Here is a 14,664-nt window from a genome sequence, read left to right on the forward strand (position 1 = left end):
GAGCACAGCCTGAAAGAGACCATTAGGGTGCAAAAGCAATGAATGATGCTGGTCCTGGTCTAAAATCATCTTCCATTCACTTCTTTGGTAATGTTTGGGACAAAATATGCTATGAGTTTTCTGGAATCTCACTGGGGGAAAAGGCTACTCAACTAAAACAAGCTAAGGAAACAAGCTTCTTTTGCCCTGTGTAAGCAGTGAAAGGGCAGAGGCAACAGTGAGTATCTTCAGCAGCTAAAGAAGAAAGGAGCTTGAAAGACCCCAAATCTGGAGTGAGGCCAAATGCAGAGTGAGTTGTTTTGGGATGAAGAGGCAGCTCATGGAAGAGGGGAACTGGGCACTTGGGAGAGCTGCTAAAGCAACATTTGAGATGGGGGCCCACAAAGCGCTTTGTCATCATTTAGAGAGAAGTTAAAATACGGGGCGGATAAGGACGTATAAATTGGCAGCAGATTGTGGTTTATGGTAATGACAGTCCCAGAGGAGCATCTCTCTCTTGGTGACATTGAAGCAAATTGCATTGCTCAAGATGTATACTAAGGATGGATAATGAGATGTGTGCACAGGGTAGAAAAGATTGTGGGTTTTATGATGCTATTGAACTCCCGGAGATGAGTGTGTGTGTGTCTTTGAAAAAGCCAAGTTGCAGAGGGGGACGGGAAGGGAAGGGAGGAGGGTGCGAATGGTAACACAAAGCTCAAAAAATGCATTGCCTTGCTGCAGCCCAAATATTTGTACTTAATACACTCCCTAATCAACTCTCTTTAAGTATGTGCTCAGCCTTTCACATGCACACCAAGGATCCCCCCCCCTCCCAAATTATCCCTTTCTGCTGCATCAGAGACCAACTCTGAAGCTGCCCTGAATTTAGATTCAGCTTATCCAACAACACAAGCCTTTGTTTTCAGTAATGGGAGGAAGCATCCGCAGCAGAAGGGATTTCTTAAGAGAGTTAGACAAATTCATGGAAGATGAGGCTGTCAGTGGTTACTAGCGAAGATGCCTGTGTTCTGCCTCCACTCTTGGAGGCATAGAAGAAGAAGAAGAAGAAGAAGAAGAAGAAGAAGAAGAAGAAGAAGAAGAGGAGTTTGGATTTGATATCCCGCCTTTCACTCCCTTTAAGGAGTCTCAAAGCGGCTAACATTCTCCTTTCCCTTCCTCCCCCACAACAAACACTCTGTGAGGTGAGTGGGGCTGAGAGACTTAAAAGAAGTGTGAGTGGCCCAAGGTCACCCAGCAGCTGCATGTGGAGGAGCGGAGACTCAAACCCGGTTCCCCAGATTACGAGACTACCGCTCTTAACCACTACACCACACTGGCTCTCTCTGAACACTAGTTGTGGAGGACCCCAAGTGAGGGGAGGGTAGCTGTTCTCATGTCCTGCTTGTGAGCTTCCCATAGGCACCTGGATGGTCACTGTGGGAGTAGGATGCTGAACTAGAAGGGCCTTTGGTCAGCTCTTCCTGAGTGGGGAGGGGTGAAGAGCTTCCCACAAAGCCTTTTTGGATCAGGGCCAGTAATGAGGCAAGAAGATCATCAGGTCATAAGAAAACCCAGCTCACAACTTGGCTGGCCATTTCTCCCACTTTACAAAGGACACTTCTCGTCCTCAAAGAGTTCTCTGTTTGAAGGGCTATTCATTCCAAGTACACATTTAAAATAAAGATCCCTGAGAAGGGAGAATGGGGGGCCTTGGAGATGTCTGTCAAGAGCATCTCTAGAGCAGGCTGAGCAGGCCCACAGATCACCAGGACACTGTCTTCCCCACAAAGGTGAGATGCATTGTATTTCTGTTTAAACTACATAAACATTTTGTAAATTTGCACCTGTAGCTATGAATTAACATATGGACATTTAAAAATGACTTAACTTGTTCAGCACATTTATCTGCAAAACTTTTCTCAGAATACAATTTTCTGCATTTTGAATTTGCACCCTATTTCACATATGTGGAAGACACATAGCTTATTGGTAAAGCATCTGTTTGCATGCAGAAGGTGCCAGGTGCAGTTCCTAGCATCTTTAGGTAGGCCTGGCAAAGACTCCTGTCTGAAAGCCTAGGGAGCTGGTGGTGGTCAGGGCAGAGGGAGCAAAGGTCTTATGAGAGGCAGCTTCCTGTGTTATCCCATCCTAGCATAAGTATTCTTCCCCAGTTTGCATTCAAAGCCTTGTATTTCTTAGCACTCTTTGCAAAGTGTTGACCAGCTTGCTATTTAAGGAGGCTCCCAATGTTCCCTTCATCTGAATTTCAGTCCCACATCCTGGGATTCAAAATTACTTGGTCTTTTGGAAGTTTATGAGGTAGAGCAAATGCACAGAATAATAGGAGAATGGCAGAAACGACATGCTCATCCTTTCTTATCCCTTATTGCTGTTCCCCTTCAAAATACTAAGTGGCTTGTTCTTGCACATGGCGTTGAGCTGTTGCTCAACATGCTCAGCAGTGCTCATGACATGTTCTTTGTCATGCTGACAGTACACTCTCTGTCCTCACTGCTTTCATCTCTATCCATCATATATGCACAGGCATGGCATGTCTCCACCTCTGCATCCTGTGAAGATCAGGGGCATTGCATTTGCATCTTCCCACAATGCCTTAAGGATAGCACTCTCTTGCCCCAGTGACAAAATGCTTGTGCCTGGAAATCACAAAAGAGAATACACTAGGGATTGGGGAGATTTGATTCAGTTCATATTTGAAGGTGAACCCACCTAATTTGCATTTTTTGAAACAATATGTGAACCAAAACACAGCCATACCTCTGAAATTCACACTTCTCCCAATTTTGCAATGCAGTTCTCTAGCCAAGCAATGTCTACACTAGGGTAAAGTGTGCATAAAAATGCATAGACTAGCGACAAAATGCCTTACATTTGGGGAAAATTGTTTTGCAAAAATGTATATATTAAGTAAGCTTGCTCATAAAAATGTGTGTATTAGGAGAAACACAGATGTATTTTCATAAAGACTTTAAAAGAAAAAAAGCAATCAGGTGTCATAGTATGGAGATATGAACTTAAGAGTGGAAAAATGAGAAACTGCAAGAAACCAAAACTGATAGATTTCCCCATCACTGGAACAAGCGTGTTGTTGTTTTTATATACCATTCCTAACAGATATGAGCTGCTGGTGTCAAACCAAAAGGCTATGAATTCTCCTTCTTCTGTTCAAAGTGTGCAAATTATTGTGACCTTTATACCATATTTTTTGCACCATAACACTCACTTTTTTCCTCCTAGAAAGTAAGGGGAAGTGTCTGTGCGTGTTATGGAGCGAATGCCTACGGGTGGCGGGGGGTGGGATCTGCTGCAGTCGTGAGCAGAGGATCCATGGTTCCCCTTCCTTCCCTCCTCCGTGGTTACAAAGCATGGATCCACATGGATCCTCAGGATTTTTGCATTGGGGTACTCCAAACTCACTGTCAGATCACATGTCTGTGGCCACAGCATGAACCACAAAAATCATATATCCACTATTTCGTTTAGAATATTTATTTTCTTGTTTTCCTCCTCTAAAAACTACGTGCGTGTTATGGTCTGGTGCATGTTATAGAGCAAAAAATACGGTATGTACTTGTGGGGTGTGTGCTTGTTGTGGCTTGTGCCGTCATGCTCATATTGAAAGACCACCCAGGGGGAAGAGTGTGTGTGCGTCTGTCGCTGAGGTTACTTCCTTTTCTTCTCTCCGACCTCCTGCACCCGGATTCTGAATGCAGAGAAATTCTTCACCTCCAAGTGTGTGTCATCTTAAAGCTGACTTTCTCTAAGCATAGCCAGGCAGCCGTTGCCAAGGCCGGCTGGCGTAAATTCTCTCCGTTTGACAGCTGATGAAGGGATGGAGGATTTATAACTTATTTGAGTTCCCATACATCACCCTTTGTGTCGCTTGCTTATGATGGCCTTGCCAAAAGATAAAGAAGTGCAGGACTCTCAGTATGGGCCGTGGTGACAGGCCAGGGACAAATGTCTCTGTTGGGTAAATTGATTTGAATAGCTCTAGTGAAATATCAGGCGAGGCTGAAAATATGATTGGGTTTAATGATCCTGCTTGCATTGTATCCCACTAGAATTCCAAATGGCAGACAAGTTAATTAAAGTCACGTATAGCATTGGGAATGGAAGGAGGACATAATAGGTAGATATAGATATGTATTGCCGGAGCATCTATCTATTAACTGTATCTGTCTGTCTATCTAAAAGTTATTTCCCCCCCTTCTATTTCCAATATAGTGACTTTCCTAGGAGGCCAATAAATATCATCTGTAATTTATAGGGTGTTTATCCAGGTAAAACTGTTCAGAATATTTTTCCCTAACCCCTAGAGTCTAACAAGCAAAAACCTCGAGGCATAAAAATGCAGAATGAAAAGATGGAGAGCAGACAAACTGTTTATTCTCCTCTGGTGAAATTTAGTGCACATAAAACTTAATATGGTGTTAAGAATTGAACATTCATTTTCTGTGAGCAAAGGAGGTTTGCGGCCGTATAAGTTGGGAATCGGAAAGGGAAGGTAAAGTAGTTGTTGTTGTTGGTGGTGGTGTGTGTGCGTGTGTTTATCTATCTATATATTGCATACATGAATGAAAATATGTAAAAAATAAAGCAGATATATCTTCACGTATGCCCTTTGTACCTCTCTTTGGGCATGACTTCAATGCTGCACTTGTGTGCAAAGTAGTTTTTGTTGTTCATGTTGAAAAGAATTATGGGGGGGGGAGTGTGTTTGAGTTTATCTCATGTTGTAGATCTCTGCAGCATCTGTTGAATGTTATGAACTCAGACCTTCCTTATTCAGCAAAGTATCACGAGAGCATCAAGAGATCTTGTAGGGTGGAAGAATAAAGTGGGTCAAGAGAAGCAGTGATTTCTCAGTGCTACAATGCCCCACGAGTGTCAAATGAACATCCAAACACACTTTGGTCAACAGATGGGGCTCCGCTGTGTGCCAGAATTATCCAAAGTTAAATTGAGTGGCAGAAGGCACACGACATTCTTGGTGGTGATGACCTCCTTGTGGAATGCTCAGCCATCAGAAGTATGATAGACATGTTCAGTGCTAGCATTAAAGAGGTCATTGAAGACCTTATTATTCATGTAGGCATTTGGGGAGATGTGAAAGGAAAACTATCCCATTCTTACTTAATGTTTTAGTAGCATCTGTGTGATGGTTTTTACACTGCTTATTTTTTCATTGATGTTGTATTGATGAGATTATATTGTTTATTATTGTTAACTATCAAAGACACATGGTGAAAACAAAGATTTAGATTTAGAAAAAGATAAATGAATGGGACGGAATTGTTAAAGATATGAAAGAAGGTCAGAAGATAAATTCATATGTGTGTGTGTGTGTGTGTGTGTGTGTGTGTGTGTGTATTTTGTGTGTGTGTGTGTATATATATATATATATATGCAGGTTTTGGTGTCCTCGGGTGTCTTCCCGTGTAAAAGTTGGGGTGTCTAGGCGACGTTTCGACGAGGTCTCACTCGTCATCTTCAGGCTGGTGCTTTCGGCTTCTTGTTCCAGTAACAAGAAGCCGAAAGCACCAGCCTGAAGATGACGAGTGAGACCTCGTCGAAACGTCGCCTAGACACCCCAACTTTTACACGGGAAGACACCCGAGGACACCAAAACCTGCATTCCTGTACCCGTGAAAATCTACGAAAGCATATATATATATATATATATATATATGGCAAGCACGTGCTAGTTGTGAGCAAGGTCAAAAGGAAATTGTATGGGGGCTACAATCCTATTCTTTTTTATATTTTGCTGGAAGCTGCCCACAGTGGCTGGGGAAACCCAGCCAGATGGATGGGGTATAATTATTATTATTCCTATTTACCTTGGAATAAGCCACATTGAATCAAATGGGACTTACCTGGGTCAATATATGTCACTTGAATAGTAAGATCATGTGTTCAGAGAGAGAGAGAGAGAGAGAGAGAGAGAGAGAGAAAGACCTACAGTTGTTGGTGACACGAAGATCAAATCACATGATTTGTTAATACCTAGTAGCCATGTAAATATATAATGGACGATATCCTGTGATGTCTGCCTATTTGCACACAAAAAAACCCACTTCAGCATGACTTCACCTTCCTCCTCTTCCACCTCCAGTGCCATCCAACCCCCAGGTTTGTTTTGGAGGGCCCCCAACCCTCTGGAAAAGATTGGAGGTGGGCCCAGGCTGCAGGGGAAGCAGACAAAGGAGAAGCCATGTTACGCAAGCAGACACCCGATTGAACTTCATTGAATCTCACCCAAGAACTTTCTGGCAATGTAGTGATGGAATTATCAAAGAGAAAGCAGGAGAAATTGTACTCTTAAAACCAATGTTTTTGTTGTTGGGACTGTTTGAGCAATAAATCAGTGTTTGATAAACAACCTGCTTATCAATGCTCAGAGATATTGATTGTAAAATATGGGAAGAAACCAAGCTTGCCAGCAATGGATAAATGGCTTCAAAGTACCTGGAAAATTCTGATAATAGTAAAAATTACCCACTCTAAAGTGTGGGACAACAAGCAGTTCGCAATTGTGTCTATTTAGGACAACAGGAGGCCTTTTGTGTTAGACTGCAACAGAATTAAACATACAAGGGAGAGTATGTCAGAAAATATTTAATATATTGTATATTAATTGTTTCTGATGTGATCAGAATCTCCCCACACCTGCACAGATTAATTCTAAGGTACCTCACAACATTTAAGAAGCCTCTTACATAGTGTCTTGAATATAAGAATTTCACATGCAAGAAGGTTTTGCCAAATGCTTATCTATTTTTCATGAATGCCCAAGGAAAATGTTTACATATGGCTGAGGGTGGGCATTTAAATTACTGATTTTTTTTTAATAGTTCTGGTTAAGCAGCTCACTACACACTTCCTCCAGCTAGGTGCAAAGTAATGAAATAGACGGTGGCAGCACAACAACTGTTTTGTAGCCTCACATCCTGTCCCACATTATGATTGTATTTTATTAGAAGGAGTCTATAAAGGTGATTTCAGAGCCCAAGCCAGTAGCCAGTTGAAACTGTGTATGTTGAGGGAGTATCAGGGGAGACAATATACTGCCTTCAAAATACTGCAGACTACAACTACCATCCCTGATTATTGGCCATGCATGCTGGGGCAGATGGGAGTGTAGTCAACATCACCTGGAAGGTAACACAATGGCTATATGTGATTTACGCACACAACCACATGCTGGACATTAGTGGAAGATAGGCTGGAATAAATGTCAGTGATCTCTTTGTGAGGCTGTGAAATACCTCTAAATGGGAAGTCAGACAATGGCAACATTCATTGTTTGAGCTCAGTTGCTTATAAACAAATGCCCCCAATTAAGTGAGAAATGGAGACACTGGCTTTTTAAATCATTAAGACCTAGAAATATACAGTCATGATTCCAGATAAGAGATCAAGCCATGCAGAGTGCAGGGAAGGAGGAGATAAGCATGATGTAGCAGTAGACATAAACCCAGGAAATATAATTTTTAAAGAAATTACCAGTGGGTTGACTAATAAAAGGAGAAGGGGAAAGGTTGCTGGAGAGAACAAGAGGCAAGGTGAGAATCAGTGCGGGAATGAATGTTTACAGGGCTGGCAGGACTCTAGTAAAAGGGAAGCCAGAGCAGGGCTTGAAAGGTTAATGCAAGCACTCCGGCCCTAAGCTGTAAAACCATCTGCTGGTTTATAGAGCAAAGGCAACCTGGAAACAAATAGCCTGGCCTGCCAAGCCTTAGGTGAGAATCATTTGTGCAATGAAGAAGTGCTGAATGTTAAAAAGAGCTTGGAAGCTGCCCCAAACACAGCCAGAGATGGGGCTGGCATCAAGCTGCAGCATGTAGGAAGCAGAATGCCTCCCAGGAAGCTGAGGGTACAGCTTTGCACCATTTTAATATATATCTTTTCCCCAAGGCAAGAGTGGCAGCGAGTTCAGGCAACAGAAGGCCACCTTTGGAGCTGCAAAGCCAACTGGACTTCTGGAGCAGCCAAAGATGGGGGAATAACAGCACTGAGTGGTGAGGAGGGAGAACAGTGGTCCCCTCACCAAGCAAAAGTTTTAAACGGACAGTAGGACCTCTGGCAGGGTAGGATGAGGGGGGAGAGACAGCGAGATAGCATGGGGCACCCAGGACATCCCCTTTCCCTGGGCCCCTTCAAACATGGCAACCTATTTGCTTCTGTGAAGCCCAGGGAAATGCCATCATCTCTGGTTCCTCCCATTTATTTCACAAAATATTCTGTGTAATGAATTTCTAAAGTTTGTTTGCAGCCTGTGCGAAGACGGATGTAAGGAGCACAGCAAAAGAAATTTCTCTCGACTTGCAGCACTAATAGGTAACATGACACTTTGGTGCAATGTCACGCTTTGAGACACATTGTCAATCAATCATGCTTTATTGCTCCAACTTTCCTTAATGCGGGCCCATAAAATCAAAATCAAAACACAGCCACAGCTACACATACACAATAAAACTACAATACAGGAAACGCAGCAGAAAGCCAAACTTGCTGGCATAGCAAATGTTATGTTAATGCACCATGGCCAATTATAAGTGTTTAAAGGCACTGTTTGCAACAGTGTTTCTTTTCTTAAGAAATTTGGGGAACACTCCATTGAGAAGTTCTCTGATACAAGGCCCATGGGAATTGATGGAGGTTACAGAAATCAAGCTAGTAGGTAACTTTTAAATAGCAAATAGATGTATGGCACAATTGGTTTGGGTGATATGCTTTTGTAAGAAAAGATTTGGGCTGAGTCCTATCTGACTCACTAATCCCAGTCTTGGGAATAAAGGAGATAAAAGTTGTGAAAACTCATGTATCATTGTGATTGCCGTCATCACCATCATTTGTTAAATTCTTCATTTTACTTTGAAAATTGGCCTTCAGTAGAACACTTTTGTGATTCATTTTACAATTAGCAGTCTACATTTTTGGGCTTACTCACAGGCAATTAGTTGCTGACATTTGTCCTTCTGTGTGACGGAAGTGAGCCTTGACTACAGCAAGACGCAATACTGTCCGTCTGAATTCCATTGACTGGAATGGAAACTTTGTGGCCAAGTTAGATTCAGTCGCTGCTAACTTTTGATGGCTCATAGAGAGTGCATCATTATGCATAGCAATGTATAGGACAAAATCCTATTAAGTGTGTAAGCATCAGCCCCAGAGACTTGAGTAAGATTTAAACATTTGTTACCAGTGTGTATAGGACTGTAATTTAGGGATGCAAATCTTGCTAGTGAAAACCTTTCACATAAATATGTAGGATCTAGAGTCTCCATAAACAGAACTCTGCTTGTGGGATGCTCCCAAAGAGAAAAAGTGGATAATTAGTTTAAGTAGGTTGGGGGACCCACTGTGGTAGATTTTGAAGATGCTCGGGGAGAGAAGATGAAGGGGAAACACTGTTGCATGAGCAGAATGTCATCTAGCCCCCTGGACCCCCCCAGTTTTAAAACATTTATTGCAAGTTCCCCAGCTTTCCCTATTTCCCTCCTTACAGCAGCACTATAGCTTTATCTGGTGCATAAAGACTGCAATCCTATAACCACTTAACTAGAAATAAGCCCCACTGAACTCCTGACATGCCTGCACCATAAATTTGATTATTTAACAGTGTCACAAAAGTTGTTTCACCCTACCAAATGTAACAACTTTTCAGTGTCACACTCCAAACAAAGAAAATATATGAATGTGCTGCCCTTGTAGTTATTTAGCAGAGCAGAAAGTTATATAAAATGTAGCCCAGAATGGAGTTTGCTATTTTTTTAAAAAGATACCTATGCAAAAAGAAGGGGAAAATTTTATATATAACTAAAGGGTCGTAGCTCAGTGGTAGGGCATCTGCTTTGCATGCAGCAAGTCTCAGTCCCAGGAATCTCCAGGTCCAGCAGGGAATGCCTCTTGCCTGAAGCCCTGGGAAGCCATTACAATACTGTGATGGACCAATTGTCTGGCTTGGTAAGAGCAGCTTCATGTGACCCTATATGAATTAATGTGTGCATTCATTTGGTTCATTGTGTATGGAATCAATGGTACCCGAGTGTTTTCCCCCTTTTCAAAGTCTTGTATCATTGTTTACCAAACTGTAGACTAATATATTCAGTCAATTTGGCCATTAGAGCTAAGCTCCTGCAAGGTCCGTCTTTTAATTGAAATGAATAAAAAACAAGAAATGGTTTCTGAGTTCGGAATGGACTAAGCAGCTATTTGGAATGAGCTATGGTGTGTATTAGTAGGCCTTTGTAATAAAGCTGAATTGTAGACTGATAAGTGGATCTTGCTTCCCAGCACATTGCAGCTACTTTTATGGTACTGTCAATGTGCATTTCAGAATGTTCAAGTAATAGGTGGGTTTCTGCTTATTTGTTTTATTAAATTGTGACTCTCTTATGCCCTCCTGCCCAAAAGAGGTCTCCGGGACAGCTTACTGCCAGGTATCATCAAACAATATGAAACAATAATAAAAGAACAAAATGCACAGCAATGACACAAAGGACTAAAATTGCAGTAGGAAAAGTTATGGCGCACACACTGGGAGCAGTGAGCGATGCCATGAAACCTGCATTAAAATGATATACCCCAAGAGGTTAAACCACAGAGCCTAGGACTTGACAATCAGAAGGTCGGTGGTTCGAATACCCATGATGGGGTGAGATCCCGTTGCATGGTCCCTGCTCCTGCCAACCTAGCAGTTCAAAAGCACGTCAAAGTGCAAGTAGATAAATAGGTACAGCTCTGGCGGGAAGGTAAATGGCATTTCCGTGCGCTGCTCTGGTTCTCCAGGAGTGGCTTAGTCATGCTGGCCACATGACCCGGAAGCTGTACGCCGGCTCCCTCTGTCAATAAAGCAAGATGAGCACCGCAACCCCAGAGCCGGTCACGACTGGAACTAATGGTCAGGGTTCCCTTTACCTTTATTAACAATAAGGCTTGACTCTCTATGTCTCTCTCTCCAAACCTCACAGGGTAGAGGACATGTAACAGGCCTGTTCTTGATTAGTTCACAAGGGCCTGTTCACAGGGGAGGAGACAGTTCTTGAGATACCCATTCCATTCTCTGTTCAGAGAAACTAAGCTTACTTCCAGATGACCTGCTTATAGAGCTTTCGTCCTGAATAATGTTTGCAGAGAGGTTAGATGGCATCTATTAATTGGAAATGGATTCTTATTTGTTTGTGGGGAGGTGAGATGGTGCTGCATCAAGCGTTACTGGACTGCTGCCTGAAAATGGAGATGTGCCATTTTGCTGTCTGAGGTGAAAGACAAAATGGTGCCCTCCCTATTCCATATATAGATGTGGACTGGACTGACAATATCCCTTCAACATTGGCAATGGGGTGTACACCTGAGGAAGCAGGCTAGTTTAGGAAGTGAATGAAAGGTTGTGTGGCATACATAGCTGTGTCTTTCAGAGATGAATGGTGAGGAGGTTCCGGAAGAATTGGCAGGGTCTGCTGCCATTGTCCCCTTCAGCTTTTCCCCGCTGAGGTGCTTGCCTCATTCTGCCTAATGATAGAACTGTCCCTGGTGATGGGGGAGCAGCTAGAACCTTACTGGCACAAAGGTGGAGAACAAATGTAGTACCCACTAAGGAAGAATGGCAAGGTAAAATGTTTGAATATGCTGAACTGGCTGGTCTGATGAACAGGATAAGAGAAAATGAAGATAAGGAATATGAGGAGGAATGGACAATGTTTATTGAATATTTTAAGAACCAGTTTAAAGAAATACATAGTTTAGCAGGTCTTGAGTAGATGCAACAGAGTTGAAATAGATAGAGTATTTAATAGATAACAAACTGGATGGTTAGAAACTACGTAGAGTAGTAGAAAAGCAAAGGAACCAGGAAAAGTGTGGAAGGGGAGTCATATGGTATATGCATACATGCTGTATTTGGTACGAAACTGTAAGTGGGACAGGGGGAGGGGAGGGGGTTAAATATGCTCTCTGTTCCTGTTTTTTGAAAATGCAAGTATTTTTTTTAAAAAAAGAAGAACTATGTCGTGGGTAAGGACAGTGGACCCCTATGCCTTCCTCACATCTTATCCCTGGTTGACAGTCTGCACAGAGCTTGTATAAGCCTCAAATGCTTATGACCTTACCATCTAAAGTGAAATGTCTGCATTTCTATGGTGAGTAAATAAATGGACAGCCATTAAATATTTGTTGCATTTCCCACCGTAGCTCAGCAGGTAATAAACAGTTCCCATTACACTTTCAGATCCATTAATGGAAAATCTTTTTTAAAAAAGGTGAGCCGTGTACTATTATGAACTTATTATCTTACTACTGCAAATCTTCTTGGTTAAGCGGAAGTATTTCCAAGTCACTTGGACACACAGAAGTACCAATGCTGAGCTGGGAATAAATAATGCAGCAATGTATTTTTGTTAACTCCTGGTTAATTACTGCAGCAAAATAACCTGTCAGGTCGAAACTCCTGCATCTCTCTTTCTCGCTCTCTCTTTTGGTTTGTTTTTGGCTGTTGCACAAGCTTCCATTAGGGCTGCTGAAATGGTAACTGGAAATAAATATACCATTTATCATAAAAGCTAATTAGGGATTCGTTTTAAGGATGGGACTCTGCTAAATCAAAAGACCAGCAGAAAATGAAATGGGAGTTAACAAATATTGTTTAATGCATATACTATAGCCATAATCAAGTTTGTCTTGCTTAGACTGCATTCTTACATGAGATGAAGTCTCACTGAACTCAGTGGAACCTACTTTTGAGTAGACATGTCTGGGGTTGCACAGTTCGTTTCCTTCCTGCAGACCTGATGTCTATTGCAGCTTTGCCTTACACCTCTCCTTATTGCAACCTTTGAAGGACTGTCTTGCTACTGTTAGCCACATCATTTGGGAAACTGCCGGGCCTGGCATGTATTGCAGAGAGCCTTCCTTCCTTGTCAATTGACAATTTCTGCACAGGACCTGATGATAGGTCTTTCCCAATGTCTGCAATCCCTAATCAGTCATACAATACAGAAGTTGGCAAGCAATAGACAGTCCAGTAGCTGTTTGCCAATGAACTTGTGGTTTTCCTGACTGAGATACTTCATAAGCACCTGGAGCTTTTATCTGCTAATACATTATTTCATAAAGCAATATGGATCAGCCTTTCCTTCCTATTAATAGGAGTGCCTTCACACAGACACACCCTATTTACTTACTTACTTACTTACTTACTTACTTACTTACTTACTTACTTACCACTTTTATATCCCAGCCTTCCTCCAAGGATCTCCAAGCAGGATACATGACTCTCACAGCAACCCCATGAGGTTGTTAGCCTAAGAGGCAGTGTCTTGGGAAGAGCTGCAAAGCACATGCTTTGCATCCAGAAGGTCCATGGCTCAATCCCTAACATTACTAACTCGGGCTGGGGAAGAAGAGTTTGGATTTGATATCCTGCTTTATCACTATCTGAAGGAGTCTCAAAGCGGCTAACATTTTCCTTTCCCTTCCTCCCCCACAACAAACACTCTGTGAGGTGAGTGGGGCTGAGAGAATTCAGAGAAGTGTGACTGGCCCAAGGTCACCCAGCAGCTGCATGTGGAGGAGCGGAGACGCAAACCCAGTTCACCAGATTACGAGTCCACTGCTCTTAACCACTAAATCACACTGGCTCCCTTATCCAAAATACTGAAGAGCCACTGCCAGTTGGTGTAGGCAATACTAACCTACAGTAGGTGGAATAATATTTAACTCAGATAAGGATGGGGGAGAAATTAAGTCCTTTGTGAATTCTGAGATGCAGTACTCCGGTTTAAAAAATGTGTACATTAGGGGAAAGTGGGCAAAGAAATGCAAATATTAGTGCAAATAACATTCTGTTGCTTACAAAAACGTGTGCATCGGACAAAGTTGCATTAAATGTATTTATTAAGAAATGCTGACACATTTTGGGGAGGACATTCCTTTGGGGAGAGAGAGAGAGAGAGAGAGAGAGAGAGAGAGAGAGAGATGAATAGAACAGCTTTTCTTTTTCATGATAGGGTCCTCTTGTAACTTTAACAACTATCTGATAGGCAGAAAGTTGGTGGATCAAGCTTTTTCTGGCATGGAGATGAGTCATTGGGAAAGTGTCTCCCACTATATTTCTGTGTACTTGGCAACTGTTTTAGGCAGTGGAAACCTACCAAAAGGAAAGCTGGAAATCCTTGCTGGTAGTGTCAGCATGCCAGTCTAAATATAACACCCATTAACTTTTAATGCTGTGAACCACCCAGAGATCTACAGGTGAAGGCCAGTATACTACTTCTACTTCTTCTACTTCTACTTCTTCTTCTACTACTACTACTACTAATAATAATAATTGTCCCCTTTGTCCTCCTAAATCCCAGATAATGAATAGTTGGAGGTTGTTACTCAAATGGCATTCTGTACCTGCTCAAAAGCATTCCACACTTTTGAACAGTGGCAGTGGGAAAACATTCTAGGGCTAAGCCCTGGGACCAAATAAACTCCACTAGCAACCCCAAAATAGCCATTTAACAGCACATTGCATGGCAATGCGCCTTATTTTAGGCAAAGAGAATTGTAACCATTCAATGTGACAGAAGAATGAACATCCATATTTAGGCTCAGATAGCTGATATTCGCTTGACAAGCAGACCTTATTGACTCCATATGGGAGCAGTCTGC

The 14,664-nt window shown here is 42.3% G+C and overlaps 1 protein-coding gene and 1 long non-coding RNA gene across 30 annotated transcripts in view; both read left to right on the forward strand.

Moving 5' to 3' along the window:
* The window catches only part of NRXN3 (neurexin 3), a 1,187,696-nt gene that overhangs the window by 579,570 nt on the left and 593,462 nt on the right, over nucleotides 1-14,664 (forward strand). The gene's annotated exons all lie outside the window — the stretch shown is intronic.
* LOC310681407 overlaps nucleotides 1-14,664 on the forward strand; it is a 71,696-nt gene that overhangs the window by 909 nt on the left and 56,123 nt on the right. The gene's annotated exons all lie outside the window — the stretch shown is intronic.

This window comes from Podarcis tiliguerta, assembly GCF_965153285.1.
Source record: "Podarcis tiliguerta genome assembly, chromosome: 1".
Taxonomy (NCBI): domain Eukaryota; kingdom Metazoa; phylum Chordata; class Lepidosauria; order Squamata; family Lacertidae; genus Podarcis; species Podarcis tiliguerta.